Source organism: Microcaecilia unicolor, chromosome 5, assembly GCF_901765095.1.
Source record: "Microcaecilia unicolor chromosome 5, aMicUni1.1, whole genome shotgun sequence".
NCBI lineage: Eukaryota > Metazoa > Chordata > Amphibia > Gymnophiona > Siphonopidae > Microcaecilia > Microcaecilia unicolor.
In genome coordinates, this window is record NC_044035.1 from 107,730,677 (window position 1) to 107,745,053 (window position 14,377).

Genomic DNA, 14,377 nt, shown 5'->3' on the forward strand with positions numbered 1-14,377 from the left:
CCCTGCTAACATCTAACACATACAAAAGCCAGCAGCACGATACAAAGACCCATGTTAGCTGCCTAATGCAGGTAGGGGCAGGAACTGTACATGACATAGGCAGGTTGGAAGACTGGCCAACTGTGACAGCTAATGCATGGGTCAGTACCACGTGCTAGTTGTCACAACTACTGAGTGCGTGGCTGCACTTACTGCTACCTCTAAATGCAGCTTGCTACCAGTAGCTTGGTTGAATGGTCAAAGACCAAATGCTGCAGGTCCTCGGCCCCACTGGTACTACTCCCAGGTATCCAGTTTACCCCCCAACATCCCCAAATATGATCTCCCAGTCCTCAACCCCTGATCTGATACTTCAACCCCCTGACATCCCTCAGATCCTATTGCATAGATAAGCCTCTCCCCCAGTTACAAGCCTTGCCCATATGTGTCAAAGGAAACCCTCTTTTCATTCCCCCAACTCTCCTCCAGACCCTCCAACACCACTGGGACTTTTCCAGAGGTGACTCCTGGTAGATCAGTAGCAGACCTGCCAGGTCTATCGCTTTTGCAGGTCTTTCCTGCTGAGAGATCGGGATGTCTTGCTGAGTGGCCTCCCATACAGTGGCGTAGCCACAGGTGGGCCTTTTGGGGAGAGGAGCAAACCGGAGGGGGGCCAGGGCGAGTGAATTCCATGCCCATCCACCTTAGGCTCAGGCCCACCCAAAATTGCCCATCTGGCTACGCCCCTGCTCCCATACAGTGACAGCAGGAAGCACCTTTATAAAGCACCATCTCCTGCTACCACTGATCCCACACCCCACGACAGCAGGAGATGACATTTTATGAAGACGTTTCTGCTGCTGCTGGACGGGGAGACCACTCTTGTAGCCGCTGGCCACGAATTAGCTGTGCTGGGGCCAAGTAGTGAGTGGAGTTGGGTGGAGCAATGGGCAGAGCTTGTGGGGGGGGGGGGGGGGGGCTGCTCCTTAGGTTTGTTTTTTAAACTATGATTGTATGAAATCCTGTATGTGGTTTAAATGGATGAGTTTACATGAAAGACCGCAGTGGCTGGATTCTGAGGTTTTCCCCTTGTTTTTATTTTAAATTGTTCATAATTTAAATCAATGTGTTAGATTGTTATTGGACTCTGAGGAATTTTTGACTAGCAATTGAGTTTGATGCATTCCACTGCCATCTTTTATTGTGTGTGTGTGTGTGTGTGTGTGTGTTGATGTTGGGGTTTTTTTTTGTTTATTCTCAGGGCCCAATGTGCAGAAAAAAGATTTAATGCAAACTGTGCAAATACGTTTTGTATGAATAAGCTGTGCTGTATAAATTTGCATGTGATCTAGATTATTATTTTGTATACCAAAAATAATATGCTAACACGCATCAGTGAATATAGGAATATAAGCGAAAACAAAAAAAGGGGTGGGGAAAATAGGCTCTATTCAAACAATGGGGCAGACGTATAGATTAGTTAAAACAATGATTTTTATTGTGAATAGGTGACTCAGTTAAAACAATGATTTTTATTGTGAACATAAGCATTTTTATACTGGGACAGACTGAACGTCCATCAAGCCCAGTATCCTGTTTCTAACAGTAATCAATCCCAGGACACAAGTACCTGACAAGATCTCAAAACAGTAAAACAGATTTTATGCTGCTTATCCTAGAAATAAGCAATGGATGTTCCCAAGTCCATCCGAATGTCTTCTTTAAACCCTGCTAAGCTGACTGCTTTTACCACACGCTCTGGCAATGAATTCCAGGGTTTAATTACACATTGAGTGAAGAAATATTTTCTCCAGTGCACTACTTGCCATAAAATCCTACATTAAGTTATTGCTTAGTAAATAGGTCTCTCAGAGAGTTTGGCGCTCCCCGGCTCCAGACTTTCTGGTCTGGATCACTGGCCCTACTTGACCCATGAACAAGTACATTGACCTCCAGAGATAAGCTATGAATGAAGATCAATTCAATAGGATAAAAAGAAAAGAAATTTAGAGAGAGAGAGAGACAGATAATTGCGTTTCTGGCCGCTCCACAGTTCTGAGACTGTACTTATCACTCTGCTGTCCAACTTCAAGAGGGAAATTGCAGTAGGGAAGAGTATTTTGCTCTTACAGTTTGGCATGTCTAGTGCCTTCGACATGGTGCACCATGGCATCCTACTTCGGTGCCTGTGGCAACGTACTGGCCTGGCTGAGTAGCTTTCTTACATCAAGAACTTACCAAGTGTTCGCCAACTCTACCTTATCACCTCATTGGAAAGCAGTCTGTGGAGTGCCACAGGGTTCCCCACTATTGCCAACCCTCTTCAATATGATGTTGATTCCCTTGGCAGCGGCTCTTTCCAAACTGGGGCTAAACCCATTTATCTATGCTGACGATATCACTATCTTCATCCCTTTCGAGAAAGACCTAAATGAAATAACTTGTAAGACCCGGCAAGCCTTTAACACCATGCTTGACTGGGCCAACTCATTTCGACTCAAAATCAATGCCAAGAAAACACATTGTTTGGTCCTCTCCTCTCGCTTTAACAAACTCAGACCTCCTACACTAATAACTCCTGAGCTCGTCCTGCAATTTCGGAGTCCCTGAAAATCTTGGGAGTCATAATTGATAGATCTTTGACATTGGAGCAGCATGTGAACTCTGTAGTCAAACAAATGTTCTTCACTCTTTGGAAGCTTAAGAGTATCCAGCCTCATTTCCCTAGAGAGGTATTCTGCACCCTAGTTCAGTCCTTAGTTATAAGTCGTCTCGATTACTGCAACAGTATCTATGGGGGGTGCACATCCACGCTACTAAAGAAATTGCAAACTGCCCAGAACACAGCAGCCCGACTCATCTTCGGTAAATCGAGATTTGAAAGTTCGAGCCCACTACGTGAGGGGTTGCACTGGCTTCCTGTGAAGGACCGTATCGTTTTCAAGATCTGCGCATTGGTGCACAAAATCATCTATGGAGACGCTCCTGCTTACATGGACACTCTCATTAACTTGCCGCCCAGGAACTCCCGCAAGTCAGCTCGCTCGTATCTCAATCTCCACTACCCAGCTTTCAGTGGCCTAAAGTATAAGACTGTCTATGCTTCCTCTTTTTCTTATCTAAGCACTCAATTCTGAAACGGACTGCCCCAAGTGGTCAAATTCACCCCAGATCACCCGACCTTTAAGAAGCGGCTCAAGACCTTCCTTTTCGGTAGAGCATATGCTGTGAGCCCTCCTGGTATTACATCCTTCTGAACCACGGCAGCCTTATCAACAACTTGTCACCTCTCCCTCTCTCCCTCTCCCTCCTGCTGTTCCTCTTTCCCTTCTCTGACACTAATTACTGTATTTTGTATTAATGTTGTTTACTAGACTATTGTAAGCCACATTAAGCCTGCCCATGGGTGGGAATAATGTGGGATATAAATGCCATAAATAAATAAATAAATAAATAAAATAAATAAATAAACTGAGGGGTCCTTTTAATAAGCTGTGGTAAAAAGTGGTCTGTGGTACTGCAAGTGCATCTTTTGGGCATGCACTGGGCCATTTTTTACCACGTCTAGGAAAACGGACCTTTTTTAAATTGAAACCAGTGCACGTCCATTTTCGGTCTGAGACCTTACCGCCACACATTGACCTAGCGGTAAGGTCTCACGCGCTACCCAAGCAGTAAGCATGCAGTGTCAGCCAACTGCTGTTTACCGCTAGGTAGGTGCCCTGAGGTAGAAAAACTTTTCTACTGTACACAGTATCCAGGCAGTAATGCCAATTTGGCACATGCTGGACTCGCATAGGCCCTTACCCGACGTTGTAAAAGGGCCCCTGAATGAATAAATGAATCAATGAATGGGAAGGGTGTCAGAAATGCTCACTCCCAACTGCAGATAATTTTTTAAAGAATTTCATTTAGTGGCCTGAAGAATTTAGGATCCTGAAGTGATTCCATTTCATCAGGAACAGTCCTGGACTTATGGCTCTGACAAGTAGAACCATAATTTCTTATAGACAATGAGAAAAAGCCAGGACTGCCTTAGCCTGAAATCATGTGATGACAGTGACTGAATTCATTCTCGAGACAAAGCTGTGCATATGTCCTGTCTCCCACACGGAACCCTGGTTTGCAAAAGAAAAAGTCACAGAAGGAAAACAGTGAGCAACTGTTAGCTCATCCTAAACCTGAAAGAATTCATCACATGATGCATTTATATAAATAAGGGAGAGTAGACTCAGGAGAAATCATAAGAGAAAGGAAAACATTGTGCTTGTTTCCAGAATTAAAATGCAGAAGTACAGTAATAAGAACAAGCAGCAGGTTCTGCTTTTCTTAATATGTAACCTGACCAGCAACTAATGCAGACTCCACCTCTGTCTCCTCCCTCTCACTTGCAATTCCCCTGTGCTGTCAGGATTATAGTTCTACCCCTCGAAACTCAAGCAGGAAGTTTAATGCATAAAAAAAGAAAACCCTCTGCTTCTCCCTCCTGTCTCCTAAAAAAAAAAGACAACTTCTGTCCAAAACAAAGTTCAACTTTTAAATTAAAAGCAAAAGCAGTCTGTCTTTCATCTGTTTCCAGGTGAGCTGTAGAGTTCACAGCAGTAGGAGGAACAGACACAAGCACTGAGCATTAGCTGGTAAGTACTAGACCTCAGGTCCTTTTCTTTTTTTGCTCCAGCTAGTGGACTACATTGTTAATTCAAAGTTCTGTGGATAATAGTGTCCAGGCTAAGAAAGGTTGATGCTTAGAAAGGTCTATAGCACAGGAAGAGAGGAAACATCTGTTTCTGGCAGAGCAATATCCTTTCAATGCTTTTGCTAGAGATGTGTGAAGTCCTTTAAAAGAGATTCACATGCCAATTCTGCAGATTATTAGGGTTTATCAGACGGGAGGGGCTAGCAGGACCATTTGGCCAGGACCTCACAAAGAAAAGTTGTCTCTGTTAGGAAAAAATGTTTGTTTATCACTTTTTAAAGTGAACGCGAGCTACTGGATTTTTCCTTGTTTACAACCAAGTTTGCCTCAATGCTTCTATTTCTGTTTTTTCTTCTCATGAGTTCCAGGATGTTGGGGCTTCCTAATGCACACTGGCCTGGGCCTCTGTAATTCTCTTAAAGGCCTTGAGTATTTACTACTACTTAACATTTCTAGAGTGCTACTAGGGTTACGCAGCGCTGTACAGTTTAACAAAGAAGGACAGTCCCTGCTCAAAGGAGCTTACAATCTAAAGGACGAAATGTCAAGTTGGGGCAGTCTAGATTTCCTGAATAGAGGTATGGTGGTTAGGTGCTGAAGGCGACATTGAAGAGGTGGGCTTTGAGCAAGTATCAACATATAATCTGCAGGATCAGGGCTGATCTCATGTGTTTCAGGAGAATCAGCTTGGATACCTCATCTTTGGGGTCGGCTAGGGCTGGGTATGCTAAGATTACCAGACATCCCTGATTTTCAGGGGTTGTCCTCTCTTAAAAGAGAGTCCCCACCTAAACTACCTGTGGTGACCATCTCTTCCTGATTCCATTGGGGACAGAGACACATATCCTGGATGGAGGGGGGGGGGGTGAGAGGGAGGGCAGACCCTGGATGGAAGGGGCAGACAGAAAGGGCAGACAGTGGATGGAAGGGGGAGAGAGAGAGAGGGCAGATGGTGGATGGAAGGGGCAGAGATAGAGGGCAGATATGGATGGAAGGGAGAGAGGGCAGAAGTGGGTGGAAGGGAGAGAGAGGGCAGACAGTGGATGAAAAGGGCAGTGAGAGAGGGCAGACATTGAATGGAGGGGACAGCAGAGAGGGCAGACATTGGATGGCAGAGAGAGAGCGAAGACAGATGCTGGATGGAAGGAAGACAGTGAAAAGAAGATGAGGAAAGCAGAAACCAGAGACAAACTGTACATAAAATATATTTTTTAATTTTTTGCTTTAGGATAAAGTAGTATTGTAGCTGTGTTAATAAATGTTTATAAATAGAACATGTAAATAAGGTAATCTTTTTTATTGGACTAATTTTAATACATTTTACTTTTGGAGAACAAAACCCCCTTCCTCAGGTCAGGATAGGATACTGTATTGACCTGAGGAAGGAGGTTTTGGCCTCTGAAAGCTAAATATATTAGTCCAATAAAATGATATTATTTGCTTTATTTCTATTTGTTAATTTCTAAAGTGGTGATTGGTATTTGTTAGTTTGTAAAGTGGTGATTGGTATTTGTTAGTTTTTTCAAATTTACATCTGCTGTCTTTATATTTTGCACAGTACTAGGGGACATTTTCTGTTTCTGTGGTGTTGCATTGTATGCAGTGTCTGGCATCTTGGAGGTTCAGGTTAATTTTTGTCTAAATAGAAAGTTTATGATTACTTATTCTATAGTGGATTAGGGTGTATCTGTGTTTGTGAAAAAGACATGGCTTTCAGTTGGCATTGACTGTGCAGGATCGACGATCTGTATTATTCTGTCTGGTTTCGTTTTACAATAGGTGAATTGATGTTCTAGTGCTCACTCTAGTGTTTAAGATGCTTTTCTTTTCCTTGTGTGACTTGTAGAAATTACTGCTTATGGTATGGTAGAATTGCTCTGTAGGTCCTGAGTGTTTTGTGTTTTCGGTATGCCTAGTACTGGATTTTGGAGGGGGGTGTTAAAAAATGTCCAGCCCCGGGTGTCAACTACCCTAGCTACGCCACTGACAGTTAATAGGATACAAATCAAACAGCCACTACGGGGACTCAGTTTCCCTTCATCAAAGTTGTTAGCTAACTGTAAGGAATTATAACTGCTAAGAGAATTGCTGATTGTATTAAAGAGAACTGCCACCCAGCAGATAGGACTGAGGTAAAGGAGAACTGTGTTTGATTCCTGCTACTCTGGTAAGACAAAATGTTAATGTAGTGTAGCACTGCTGAGAAACAAGAATGACTTACTGGAGAGACCTTTGTATACTGTTGCTACAGTTAATGTTCAGTTTAATACACATTACTTGCTTTTGCTACTGTTAAGGCTCCCTAGTTCTGAGCTCTACATGCATACAGCTTGGCTTGAAAGCTCTTCCTAGCAGATGGGAGGTCAAAGGGCAGGAGACCTAAAACCTAAGACATAGATTCAAGGGGGAATCTTTTGAAAAGACATTAAGGGGCCCTTTTACCAAACAGCAGTAAAACGTGGCCTTAGCACACCAGGGCTACTGAGAGGGGGGGCAAGATTCCCCGAGACCGGCCTCCAAGGAGAGCCCGGCACCGGGGTCTCTCTCTCTCTCTCCTGCTCCGTGATCGGGTCCCGACAGGAGCAGGAGAGAGAAAGTTCCGGTACGGGCCCCCCTCCAGTTCTGCTGTTCGCTTGCTTCTACTGCCGTGCTGAGCGGCTGCTTTTCCCCCTCAGGTGCACGCTTTGAAACCGAACATGCGTGACGAGAGAAAAAAGAAGCCGCAGAGGCAAGTTAGACATGGAGTGAAGAGCAGCACTGGGTTCTTCCCCTGGCAGGGCCTCAGGATCCCCGCCAGCCCCAAGGTACCTTAGTTGCGGCAACGGCAATCCTGGGAGGAGGGGAGCGGGAGCAGCGACGATCCGAGGGGTGGCAGGCGGGAGCGGCCTTACTCTGGGCCCGGATCAGTCTCTTGGCGGCCCTGTAGCACACCCTTATGCGGGTCTTTCCCATGTACTAAGGCCATTTTTTCCACTGGGGTAAAATGGCCAAATTTTCTATTTGCACACTAATTTTCCCATTAGCGAGCGAGCCCCTACCACCATCTATTTTGTAGGTGGTAGGGACTCATGCACAAACCTGTTCTAATCGGTTAATGTGTGGCATTGCCTATGTTCTGACTGATTAGCATAGAACATGCCCACTCTCTGCCCCTAGACCTGCCCCCAGCGCTAAAAAAAATTACATAGGGTATAGAATTAGGTATGCTTGCTAGGCCACAATCTATTTTTTATATTTCTGATCTTTGATTAGTCTCTCTGTAATTTCTGAAGTATCCCAATATTGGGGGCTAAGAGAGGATATTATTTTCTTATTGTAATTCTTAATTGTTTCTGATTTACCCTCCCCCCCCCCCTTTACAAAGCTGTGCTAATAACTGCTGTGGCGTTAATGTTAACACAGCCCATTCAAAGTGAATGGTCTGTGTTGGCATTACTGCGTGGCAGCTGCTAGCACGGCTTTGTAAAAGGGGGGGGGGGTTGTATTCTGCTCTGTTCAAGTACTATTTGCTTGTAATTATTCTTTATAAATGCAATAAAAAGTGGCACAAATCAAATACAGATATTAAACAAAACTAAATTTCACATACATCCCTGTTTGATGCTCTTATCTTCATTACAGGCAGGATATTGAACAACTAATTTTCAGACACATTTTTGCTTGATGCTTTTATCTTCATTACAGGCATTACAAGCTAAGGATTCTGTTTTCTTCTGGCTGGTTAAGCACTGATCCCACCGCTGCCATTTTATGTGGTAACGTGAGCAAGGGCGGGCCGTAGAGCCAGGTAAGACAAACCCCACACACTCAGCAAGTTATGGTGAAAGCAAATAATAGTTATTAAAGGTGTCTTATAAGGGGCTCCTGTTCACTTCACAGGAAGGAAGGAAGGAAGGAAGCAAGCAAGCAATCTAGTTATGTAAACATAACTGTCCTCAGGTGGCCTGCTCCTGCAGGGCCACAGTATACATGAATGTCTCTCAGCTCAGTAGCAACTCTTACTGGTCTCTGATCTGGTGCCTGGATCCACAGTTACCAGCACAGTCTCTAGAAGGTACATATGGCTGGCTTGCAGCTGTCCAGGCCAAAACACAAACTCTTCAAGGTTCCAAGTTGAACTTGGCCTACCTGAACATAGCGGTTGCAGTTTCTCAGCTTTGGGGTGGAGGCATTTGCAGCGGTCATCACTGCTTCCTCCTGGGCCTCCTTAACCTACCTCTGGCCTGGTCTTTTATACTTCCTGAACTATGCCCTCCTGACTCCATCCCTCCTGTACCACTTCCCCCTTGGGCAGGATTATGGGGTTTTAAGGTGGCTCTGACACTATGAGGGAGTGTCCTTGAGAGGAAGTGGCACCATCCTAGACGCCTTCACAACAGGCCATACCTGGTCACTGGTACTGAACATCTGTTTTTTTGTAAGCCGGCTAGCACATACCTGATTAAATTGATATTCAGAGCTAACTGGCCACTCGTTAATGCATAAAGATATGACAGCTATTTATGGTCCTATTTATGCTCTAACACTGGCTGGTTAGCTCTGAATATTGAGAGCTAACCGGACTTCGCCCCCAGAACACCCCCGGCATAACCAGCTTGCACTTGGCGCTAACCAGTCATTCTCAGTGAAGATAACCAGTTAACTGCTGCTGAAAATGACTGGATAGCCGCTGATAAGCATGTTAACTGTTCGGCGGCCATTCCCAGTTGGCTAACTCACTTTGAATATCGGCTAGACTTCATATAAATAAGTAATCTGTATAAAATTATATGTATATTCAACTACTAACCTATAAGTGTGGCTTCTGAATATAAGCTTATAACTTTGTAAGAATAAATTATCCAGCTCATAAATAAATTACTTGATCACATGACATAACTGAACCAGGACAGCAATGACCTTCAGAACTTGATACTTGTCTACCTAAGTTAATTGTAAATCACATTGAACTTACCACTAGGTTGGAAAATGTGGGGTACAAATGCAGAAATAAATAAATTAAATAAATTAATGTTATTTTTTCAAATTTCAACACCAAAGCTATATGGAGAGTGACTGAATTTCATCATTGTCCATATAACTTCTAATACCTGCCTCTATTGAGATTTATAAATTCTGACTGTTTAGCTGACGGAATTTGAGTTCTCCATTGGTCAAAATATTTTAAAATATTTTAAAAAGCAGTTATGCAGTCGATGCCTGCTGCTGACTGCATAAATGTTTTGGAAAATTGAGACAACAGCTTTTTTGGGGGTTTTTTTTAGCCTTGTTTTTAGGGTGAGAAAAAGAAAAAAAAAGTGAATTTGGTCGGGGCAATATGTACGACAGTTGCCATAAAAGACTACTGCATGGAACAGTTGGCCCTGAAATCAATAAGAGGAGCAGCTACTACTACTACTTATCATTTCTATAGCGCTATTAGATGTACACAGTGCTGTACGCTTGAACATGAACAGACAGTCCCTGCTTGACAGAGCTTACAATCTAATCAGGACAGACAAACAGGACAAATAAGGGATAAGGACAAAGAGTAGCAAGATTCCAGAAATCCCAGAGAGTAGCAAGATTCCGGAATCCCAAACACTACTACTACTACTTATCATTTCTATAGCTCTATTAGACATACGCAGTGCTGTACACTTGAACATGAAGAGACAGTCCCTGCTCAACAGAGCTTACAATCTAATCAAGACAGACAAACAAGACAAATAAGGGATAAGGGAATTACTTAAGGTGGGAATGATACAACAGATATGGGTACTGAACAAGTGAATAGGGGTTAGGAGTCCTTACTTGAATGCAGGACCTGATATGAAGGGTGATGGTGGTGCAGTTGCATAGCAATAGTGACCATAACAGGATAAAATTTGTCTTTATTTATTTATTTAAATTTATTATTAACCTTTATGAAGAACTTCACCCAATTTGGTGTATGACTATAAGAGCACTAAAGAAAACTACTATGCTAGCATTTAATTTTAGAGCGGAAGATCATGATAAAAGAGGAAATTACAACTGTTCTTAGTTATTTTTTTCTATAGATTAAGAGTAGGTGTGGATGCTGTTTAAAAATACTGTCTTGGAAGCGCAGTATATCCCATGTATTAGAAAGGGTAAAAGAAAGACCAAACATGCTGGAAATGGTCGTTGGTAGTGGTGCTTTGGAAGGACTGAAATCTTGGTAAACCTTGGAGATATAATAAAGCAAACTGACAAGCAAAAGAGTAGCAAATTACCTGGACTGGATGGTGTAAACCATAGGTTTCTGAATGAACTCAGAAATGAAACTGCAGATGAATTAATATCAATCTGTAACATATCATTAAAAATGACCGTAGTGCCTGAGGATTACATGGTGGCCACTATATTAAAAAGGAATTCATAAGGGATGGGCAGACAGAAAGTTTCTGTATTGTGTCATTTCCTGTGACGTTTGGCATTGAGGTAAACCTGGGAAGGAGGGAAAATCCACTGCTTATTTCTAGGATAAGCAGCATGAATATATTGTACTGTTTTGGGATCTTGCCAGGTACTTGCAACCTGGATTGGCCACTGTTGGAAACAGGATACTGGGCTTAACTAACACTAGGATGTCCTCGACCCATAATCGAAAGAAACAAGGACGTCCCTGACAAACACTTGGACGACTTTACCTGGTCGTGTTTTTCTTATGACCAAGGCACAAAAAGGTGCCCAAAATGACCAGATGACCACCGGAGAGAATCAGGGATGACCTCCCGTTAATCCTCCAGTGGTCACTAACCCTCTCCCACCCTCAAAAAACATCTTTAAAAATATTGATTGCCAGCTTCTATGCCAGCCTCAGATGTCATACTCAGGTCCATCGCAGCAGTATGCAGGTCACTGGAGCAGATTTAGTGAGTGCAGTGCACTTCAGGCGGGTGGACCCAGGCCCATCCCCCCCCTACCTGTTACGTTTGTGGAGGAAACAGCAAACCCTCCAAAACCCACCAGAAACCCACTGTACCCACATCTAAGTGCCCCCTTTCACCTGTAAGGACTATGGTAGTGGTGTACAATTGGGGGTAATGTGTTTAGGGTTTTTTGGGGGGCTCAGCACACAAGGTAAGGGAGCTATGTACCTGGGAGCAATTTATGAAGTCCACTGCAGTGCCCCTTAGGGTGCCTGGTTGGTGTCCTGGCATGTTAGGGGACCAGTGCACTAGAAATGCTGGCTCCTCCCACGATTGGTTTCGAAGGATGTCCTTGGTTTCAATTATTGGTGAAAATCAGAAACAACCAAGTGTAAGGGTGACCATCTCTAAGGATGACCACATTTCAGGATTTGGGTGTCCCTGACTGTATTATCAGAACAAAAGATGGACGTCCATCTTGCTTCGAAAATACGGGTTTCCCCACCCCTGGATGGGGACATTTTGTGAGGACATCCTCATTAAAACTTGGACATCCCCAGGCTTTTTGACAGCTTCAGATATTATGAACATACTTAAAAGAGCAGCATGCAGATCTAAGGAACAACCTAATGGTTAGTGCAGTGGACTGAGCACCAAGGAACCCAAGTTCAATTCCCACTTTATCTCTTTTCTTTTTTTTTTTTTTTTTTTTAAATTGTGAGTTCTCCATGGACAGAAAAATACCTAATATACCTGAATGTACACCATATTTTGCTATTCCTGGAGGGCTCTCACTTGGTGGGGACGGCTGGATACTATTAAAATGATGATAGTCCCTAAAATCACTTATACGTTGAGCATGATCCCTTTTCTCTTTCCTTGCGCCTTTTATAGGCATCTAGAAAAGATGCTCACTAACTTTTTATGGAATCTTCGATTGCCCAGAATCTCTCTGAGCAAACTTAAGCTCCCAAAAAGGCATGGAGGTGTGAAATTTCCTGATCTCCTGCTTTATCATAAAGCCTTCATTATGCGGCAGGGCATGGAATGGATCTCTTTTATCATAAAGCCTTCATTATGCGGCAGGGCATGGAATGGATCTCCCCTTTACATGTTGCTTCCCCGCCCAGATGGTTAACCTTTGAACAGGCTCTTATTGACCCATTAAAACATACCCATATCATTGGCATGCGCCTCCCCAAGCACGTTGTGTCTAATCCGTTCATTCACACTACCTATAAATTAATGGTATCCTTAGATAAATTAATGGATATCCCTTGGTCTGCTATGCCACTCACCCCTATATGGCATAATCCTAACTTTAAAATTGGCAATAAACAAGTTTCTGTTGGAATGTGATTGTATTTTACATGCATTGCCTGTCACCTATTATTTCTCTGTGATTACTCTGTGACCTCTGATGTGAATTACTTAGAGAGGTCACACTGCTATGCAACTTCCTGTGGGGGTCAGATGCAGCACATGCAGCACATGGAGCACATGGAGCTCATGATCTCTCCTAACCTGAGAGGATCTATGGTGGTGTGAGCATCCATTACCATCTAAGCACATGGAAGGAGCTGATAATACAAATGTATAGTAATATGTATATATAAGCCTGTCTGATTATAATCTAACTACAAACTGTGAGTAAACAGATGTTTTGTTACTTCAACTTTAAAGTGACTCAGCAGTGAATTATTCAGGGGTGAATGAGAGAGAGATGAAGAAAGAAATTAACATTTCTAAAGCTGAAGCTGTGTGTACAAAAATCTGCTAATTATTTACTACAAATAATCCAACAAAAGGGTTACGGGCCCAGGGCTCAGGAATTGAAAAAGAAGAGAAATATTACCAGGCAGAAAAAAAGGCCACATTTTTCTCTTAAGTTTTAAAGGAAAGATTCAGTCTGTCTCTCTCTCCCCCCACACAGCAGACAGAAGGCTAAGAAAATGGCTGAGGGAGGAAATTCACCATTTTTCTATTCTCTCAAGGTGCCTAGATTAACTGAGTTTAATTATCGGCAGTGGGAATTAAGATTCATATGTTTCCTTCGAGCAAAAAGATTAGATATATGCTTAGACCAAGACAGAACAGCTGAAAATATGGCTGAATGGGACAATGCAAACTATTATGTGAAGTGCATGCTTTTGGAAGCTCTCTCAGAGAAACAAGCCATATTAGTGGAGGGAAAAGATACACCAAAGGACATTTTATATAAACTGAGAACTATGTATGCAACTACATATGCAAAGCAGCAACCAATTTGGTTGGCAGAGTTGAATGAAACCAAATTAAGGGATAAAAGTAAATGTAATGATCACATTATGTATCTTATGTCTTCATTTCAAAAGCTAGAACTTTCTGGAATTCCCATATGTGATGCATTGAAAAGAGCATTTCTTTTTACCTCACTATCAAAGAAGTTTGATGTTTTTAGGTCTGTAAATGAGGCCATTGAAGGGCAATCTTTTGAACAGGCAACATCAAAACTAAGGCAGGAATGCATAATAAATGATTCTGAGGAGATGTGTTCTCAAAGTCAGTCAGAGAGAAATGAAACAAATTTCTTGGCAAAGAACAGAGGAAGGCGGAGCTATGGGAAAACTCCACCCAAGGGCAAGCTGATTTGCTACTCATGTGGAAAGGAGGGACATGTATCTAAATGGTGTAAGGAAACACAAAACACTCCCTCTAACTCACCTAAGCCAATGGAACTAAAGAATTTTCAAACCAGGAAATGTATGAAGGACAAAGATAAACACAAGGGCTTTCTAATGACAGAAAAATCTTTGACTATGGTAAATAATAATTCAAATGAAAGTAC

The 14,377-nt window shown here is 42.7% G+C and overlaps 1 protein-coding gene across 1 annotated transcript in view; it reads left to right on the forward strand.

Moving 5' to 3' along the window:
* Window positions 1-4,513: 4,513 nt before the first annotated feature.
* The window catches only part of WDFY4 (WDFY family member 4), a 593,767-nt gene continuing 583,903 nt past the window's right edge, over window positions 4,514-14,377 (forward strand). Inside the window, exons 1-2 of the mRNA XM_030203170.1 lie at window positions 4,514-4,616; window positions 8,360-8,462. The gene's annotated coding sequence lies outside the window, so the exon portion shown is untranslated. The remainder of the gene's footprint in view (window positions 4,617-8,359; window positions 8,463-14,377) is intronic.